Raw genomic sequence first — 4,841 nt, 5'->3', positions numbered from 1 at the left:
CTCTCCCCCTCCTTTCTCCCCCCTTTCTCTTCTCTTCTTTCCATTCCCTCTTGCTCCCCATCCCCTCCTCACCAGAATTCTCCATCTTAACAAGCATTGATTAAGCATCCCTTGCAGGACATGGGCTCTGCTCCCACCACTGGGGATATGGCACTGGGCACAGCATAAATGCCACCCTTGGGAATTTTAAGGATCCCATGGGGCGATAAGGCTTAGCTATAAAGAACTCTCATTTGGGCTCCCTACTGATAGGCATGGTAATGGAGGTGCAGATACAGGGCTGTGGGGCTTCTAGGCGGGAGGTGGATGGGGAGCGGCCTGGGCCCTTGTTGTGGGGCACCAGGAGGGCGGCAGGATCCCGAGGCAGCAGGACACTTGGTGCTGTTCCCCCCTTTTAGAAGGCCATCATGAGGGAAGTCCCTGAGGGCACAGGAAGTGACTCTCTTCATTATACCCACCCTCAATGGCTGTTAAGCCTGCTGCATGCCTGATATTAATAACTGACTGTCCTCCTTGGTCTAATTACAGCGGCCTGCTGCTTGCACAATTTGTTATTTATCTGGCAGTGTCCTCGAGGCTATCTCTCCAGTCCATCCAATTTGTATTTATTGAGCACCTACTATGCCTGGAGGGCTGGGTCTGCCCTGGAGTAGGCTCCAAGTGCGGGAGCTCCCCTCTACAGGGACCCAGGGATGGAGAGCTGCTTACAGGCCTGGACATTTTAGGAAAAAAAGCCTGGCCCTGTCAGCACGGGGTTCTTTATAGGGAAGGCTCAGCTTCCACACTGGCCTCAGAGCACCCCTTGCCTGCTGCTGTGCTTGTGTGTACAGCATTGTCTCTGCGCCCCCCACCCCATCCCTATGTTTATACCATCTGGAGGATAGTGTCAGAAGACTAAGGTTCAACTGCAAATCTTGTCCAACATTAACCCAGAGGGCAGGCTAAATGGTCAGTGGAGACCCCAATCTCAAACCCACCTGGTTGGGAGGGCGCATACCATTTGATTTCATTATTTACCTTGGCTCAGAAAACCGACCCCACATCAAGTTGCTGGGTGCACAGTGAGACCAGTTGTATCTGACCACCCTGCAAATGCAGGCCACCGAACAGGGGTGGCGTTTGCTCTTCCTTTGCTGTCTTCAGGGAGACCCACAGGATGGCCCTGAATCCATGCTCATAGCAACCTAGAAAGGAGGGAAGGATTAGATCCATTTTGCCCTTGAAGAAACAAGAGGTGAAGTCACATAGCTGGTAAGAAAGGAAAAGGGGTGGGGCAAGAACCGCTGTGATCATGTTGGCTTCCTCAATCTCCATCTCCCCACTTGACGGGGAGCCCTCCATTCACCTAGAGCTGGAGCGTGGGGGTAGGGGATGGAGGGGCCGATCGCAGCCCCTGCCCTCACGGAGAACCAGAAGAACAGCTACTGGCTGGCTGGTTAGAAGCCCCAGCTCTCCCTGCCCCCCTCCTCTCACTCCTCCCACCTCCAGCTCCAGGGCCGGGGGCTGGGCCTCTGTAATTGCAGAGTAGCCGGCATAGGGCGGGGAAGAACCTGACGTTTCCAAAGGCCTCTTTGATGTTGATGATTATGGCGATGACGAGGCTGTCCGTCTCCTACCAGGACTCCAGCCTTTGTTTCTCTCTCGATGGGGCTCGTTCTCTCTCTCTGCCCTGAAGACTGGTGCTGTCAGAGAACTGGCATTTGCTCCTCTTTGGGGGCGCACGGGGATGGACTTGGCCAAAGGGAATGCTGGGGACTCAGCCCACCCCTCACCTTCCCAGCCTGGGCACAGCGGAGGCTCTGACGTGATCATTAGCATAACATTTGCATAAGGAACAATTGAGGAGATTGGAGCCGAGCCTCAGAGGAAGCACCTGCAAAGAACTGTGAATGAGAGCCGCTCCTGCCCCCCACTCTGAGCTTTTCCCAGCCCCATCCCAGGACTGGGGAGGAGCCACAGGATCCCAGCGAGACGTAGATGATGGTGATCACAGTTAGAATTCACAGAGTGCTTGCTAAGTGCCAGGCTCTGACACAGATGCTCTTTCTCTTGGTCTTCACAGACACCCTTGGTGGTACTTTTTGTTTTGTTTTGTTTTTGAGTCAGGGCCTCACTCTGTCGCCCAGCCTAGAATGCAGTGGCACCATCACAACTCACTGAAGCCTTGACCTGCTCGGTTCAATCCTTTGGTCTCATCCTCCTGAATAGCTAAGACCCATGCCCGGCTAATTTTTTTTTTTTTTTTGTAGAGACAAGGTCTTGCTACATTGCCTAGGATAGTCTCGACCTTCTGGGTTCAAGCAATCCTTATATCTCAGTCTCCTGAGTAGCTGGAACCACGCTACCACAACTGGATAATTTTCACAAAAACTTTTTGTTGCCTAGTCTAGTTTCAAACTCTTGGGCTCATGAAAGCCTCCCAAAGTATTGGGATTACAGGCATAAATCACCACGCCCAGCCAGTGGTACATTTTATAATCCCCATTTTACAGAAGAGGAAGCTGAGGCTCAGCTACACCCCCACCACAGTCCTACAGATTGTCCGTGGCAGAGCTGGACTTTGGAATAGGGTCTTGGGACTCCATGCCTTCCACCTGTCACAGTGGGACAGGGATTTCTGGGCTTACCTCAGGTGCCAAGATGCAGCCACCATGGGTTCCAGGAGCTCCAAGACCGGATCCCACACAGACACACATGCTCACGCACACACATGCACAGCCACTCCACCCCTCCCCCACCCCTTTTTCTGGAGGCGAGGAGCTGGCTGACTTGGCCCATAACCAGGTTAGCCAAGATCCAATTAACTAGTTAGCGCAGGCAGAGCTGGGGGCAGGCAGGGCGCACGGGAGAGCAGGACGGATGGGTCGGGTAATGTGCAGAGACAGTGGCTCCGCTCTAACCTGATAAGCAGCTCCCAACGTCAATGCGCCCGCCCAGCCTGGCAGGCTGAGCAGACTTGATCTGGGGCGGCTGGTGGGGGCTGCCAAGTCGGCCTCTGACCCTTCTCTGTCCCCTACCTTCCCCAGCTGCCTCACAGTCCCTCCACAGCCCCTCAGCCGCTGGTCCCCCCTCGGCAGCCCTGCTCCTGCGCCTCTCCTTTCAGTGTTGTCAGGCTGGCAGCCTCTGGGAAATGCATGTTCATCCAAATGCTCCACAGTCAAGAGCCGGGACTATCTGTCACCATGCAAGGAGGGTGGGAAGGTGGGGGTGAAGCTGCCAGAGGCATTCATGGAGGGAGGTGACAGTAACAATAGCCTTATTTATGGAGTTCGCCCTGCACCAGCCTGCTTGTGTGTACTATCTCATTTACAGTCACAACAGCCTTTTGTTGTAGGTACCATTAGATTCCCCATTTTGCAGATGAGATAACTGAGACTTAAAGAGATTAAACTTGCCCAAGGTCACACATTCTTCAAACCACTTCAGGCTCAAAACCATCACACTTCATCAGACCTCTGAACTAGGTCTAAGACTAACAGTGCTGTTACTGATAGCAGTACTACTCGCTTTTGTATATCACCTTAGAGTTTACAAAGATTTTTGGGATTTTCCTGACAGCAGGTTCAGAAGGTAGATGTTTCATTTATTTCTTTTTTTTTTTTTAAGTTGGAGTCTCACTCTGTCACCCAGGCTGGAGTGCAGTGGCACGCTCACGGCCACCGCAGCCTCGACCTGCTGGGCTCAGGTGATCCTTCTGCCTCAGCCTTCCAAGGAGCTAGAACTAAGGCACGTGCCACCATGCCCAACTAATTTTTTGATTTATTGTAGAGATGTGGTCTCGCCAAGTTGCCCAGGGTGGTCTCGAACCTGTGGGCTCAGGCAATCCTCTCACCTCGGCCTCCCAAAGTGCTGGGATTATAGACGTGAGCCACTGCACCCGGCCAATGTTTTATTTCTAATCTCCATTTTACAGATACATGAAATTGAGGCTTGGAGAAGCAGTGTGACTTGACCAAGGCCTCGCAATTGGTAAGTAGCAGTCAGGACTTGAACCCAGACAGGGTCCTTCTGACTTCCTCTCTGGTACTCTTGAGGAGACAATAGAAAGAGAAAAAACAAAACCAGGCTCGGTGGCTCAGCCTGTAATCCCATGCCTTTGGGGGGCTGGGGTGAGTGGATTGCCTGAGCCCACAGGTTCGAGACCCGCCTGGGTCTCTACAATAAATCAAAAAATCAGCAGGGCGTGGTAGCGCATGCCTGTAATTCCCGGCTACGCGGAAGGATCGCCGGAGCCCAGCAGGTCCAGGCTGCGGTGGCCGGGAGCGGCCACTGCACTTCAGTCTGGGCGACAGAGTGAGACTCCAACTCAAAAAAACAAAAGAAAGAAAGAGAAAAAAACATCCAAGTCAAGGTGGGTCATTTATCTATTTATTTGTATAGCTCAAGCTTATAGGAAGCCAAGCGTGTACAAGGTCCCACACTGGGCCGCTTATTCAGGGGTGGAGAAAGCACATGGCTTCTTGCCTTTATGGAGCAGATGGAGAGGAAAGCCCTGAAGTTCTGTGTCTGGAGACTTGTGGCTGCCTCGGTCAAGGGATTCCAGGGAATGAAAGACCAGAAGATATCCTTTCTCTGCCCCTTTCGGCACCAGGCTCTCTCTAGCTTGATTTCCTTGTGTTTTCAGAGGCTGTATCTGAAGTTGTGAGAGTTAAGCAACTCCCCAAGGTTACACACAGAGACACAAATACAAACCAGGTCCTGACCTTAAGGCTGGTTTCCTCTCAGCCTGGGCCCCCATTTGCTGCAGGATGGGAACTCCCTAACTTGACAAGCTCCAGGTTCTGTCTGATACCCCCTCACCACCAATAGTGAAAGAATAGAGGCTGTGCCACCCATGTCCC

The 4,841-nt window shown here is 52.7% G+C and overlaps 1 long non-coding RNA gene across 1 annotated transcript in view; it reads right to left on the bottom strand.

The window, feature by feature from the left end:
* LOC103269886 overlaps positions 1–1,570 on the bottom strand; it is a 2,539-nt gene extending 969 nt beyond the window's left edge. The window contains exons 1-2 of the long non-coding RNA XR_504926.2: positions 1,483–1,570; positions 1,018–1,184 (exon numbers count right to left, since the gene is read on the bottom strand). This is a non-coding gene — a long non-coding RNA (uncharacterized LOC103269886). The remainder of the gene's footprint in view (positions 1–1,017; positions 1,185–1,482) is intronic.
* Positions 1,571–4,841: the final 3,271 nt, after the last annotated feature.

The sequence above is a fragment of the Carlito syrichta genome, unplaced genomic scaffold (assembly GCF_000164805.1).
Source record: "Carlito syrichta isolate Samal-C Ts95f unplaced genomic scaffold, Tarsius_syrichta-2.0.1 Scaffold309624, whole genome shotgun sequence".
Taxonomy (NCBI): Eukaryota; Metazoa; Chordata; class Mammalia; order Primates; family Tarsiidae; genus Carlito; species Carlito syrichta.
This window is presented reverse-complemented; position numbering and strand designations above follow the sequence as displayed.